Source organism: Tiliqua scincoides, chromosome 16 (genome assembly GCF_035046505.1).
Source record: "Tiliqua scincoides isolate rTilSci1 chromosome 16, rTilSci1.hap2, whole genome shotgun sequence".
Classification (NCBI taxonomy): domain Eukaryota; kingdom Metazoa; phylum Chordata; class Lepidosauria; order Squamata; family Scincidae; genus Tiliqua; species Tiliqua scincoides.
Window position 1 is genome coordinate 2,985,303 of NC_089836.1, and position 1,791 is coordinate 2,987,093.

The following is a 1,791-nucleotide window of genomic DNA, read 5'->3' on the forward strand; positions in this document are numbered from 1 at the left end:
CTTTGGAGGAAGGGGGTTGGTTAATATGAAAAATGCACTCTGCGGTGACCCCTTTGACTTTGGAAGGGGGTTGAACTAGATGACCTCCAAAGCGCCCTTCCAGCTCTAGTATTTCTGAATCCATGTACCCCATGGGTTGAAGCTACACGTGCCTCTGACCTATGCAAACGTTTGCCATTTTTATGGAGGTTTATGTCTTTACCCTGCACATCCCTGATCTTGTCTGATCTCGGAAGCTAAGCAGGGTCAGGCCTGGTTAGTACTTGGATGGGAGACCGCCTGAGAATACCGGGTGCTGTAGGCTTAGACCATGATCTCGGAAGCTAAGCAGGGTCAGGCCTGGTTAGTACTTGAATGGGAGACCGCCTGGGAATACCGGGTGCTGTAGGCTTAGACCATGATCTCGGAAGCTAAGCAGGGTCAGGCCTGGTTAGTTCTTGGATGGGAGACCGCCTGGGAATACTGGGTGCTGTAGGCTTATACCATAGTCTTTCGAGACTGAAGGTTACCAACCATGTCTTTATTGCAAGTCCAATTTCGCCGGTTGAAATGACCATGGGGGTACTGGACTATGCCCCATAGCTGCGGGGAAGGTGTCTCCTTGATCCACCCTTATTGCAACAGCTCCTTTTGCACCCCTAGCCACAGAGTGAGAACGCAGGAAGCCAAGTGGTGGGTTGTTGATGGGACCTCATTTGAGCATGTTTCCTGTGGGTGTGTCGGGGAGGAAAGCCACAGAGGGGTCACCAGAAACAGAAAAAGGAAGCTGTTTGCCTTGTAGGGTGCTGGCTGCGTTGACAGAGCACCGAAGGCATTTTATCTTCTCGGTGCCTGGCCTTCGGTTATCTCCGACCCTTGCCTTTCCTGGAATCAAGCCTGCGCACCCTGGAAGCAGACTGGGTGACCTTGGGCCAGTGGCTCAACATCTAGTCTTGACCCCACCTTGCAAGGTTCTTGAGAAGATAAACAGGGAGGGGGGGTGAAGGAAAGCCCCGCAAATGAGTTTGCTGGAGGAAGAGTGGGACGTAAAATACATTGAAGTCCACCCATCTCCTCCACGCTTCTGCTCTGGACAGGAAGTGCGGAGGACGGGAGAGTGGAGAGCTAGAACTCTGACGGAGCGCAGAGGGCCGTAGCAGGAGAAAGCTGGTGAGATCATGCTAGGAATCATTAGGAAGGCTACTAACACAGTATCATAGTACCCCTATCTAAATCCATAGTGTGTCTACATTTGGAATGCTATGTACATTTCTGGTCAGCGCCCCTCCAGAAGGAGATGGTGGAATGGGGAAAAGTGCATGAGTGGGCAACTAAAAAGACTGGGGGCTGGAACACCTTCCTTGCAAGGTAGGCTACAGCGATGGGTTCTTTTTATTTAGAAAAAAAGGCGGCTAAGGGGTGGGGGAGAAGGTGAAGGCATATAATTATGGTATGGACAAATTTGTATCCCCCTCCCACTGTACTCGAACTGGGCATTCAGTGGAACCGATTGGCTGGAGAGTCGGGATGGACAAAAGGCAGGGCTGTCGCACAGTGCACCATCAGCCTGTGGAACTCCCTGCTACAAGATGTAGTTGATGGCCGCCGACTCGGGTGGCTTGTAAAGGAAATTGGACCAATCGGTGGAAGACGGGTCTAGCGACGGCAATAAGGACATAAGAGCAGCCCCGCTGGATCAGGCCATAGGGCGATCTAGACCAGCCTCCTGCATCTCACAGTGGCCCACCAAAAGCCCCAGGGAGCACACCAGACAGCAAGAGACCTCCATCCTGGTGCCGGCCACTAAGTTAC

General features: G+C 52.4%; 1 pseudogene; it reads left to right on the forward strand.

The window, feature by feature from the left end:
- Nucleotides 1-188: 188 nt before the first annotated feature.
- Nucleotides 189-304, forward strand: LOC136635697 (5S ribosomal RNA; annotated as a pseudogene).
- Nucleotides 305-1,791: the final 1,487 nt, after the last annotated feature.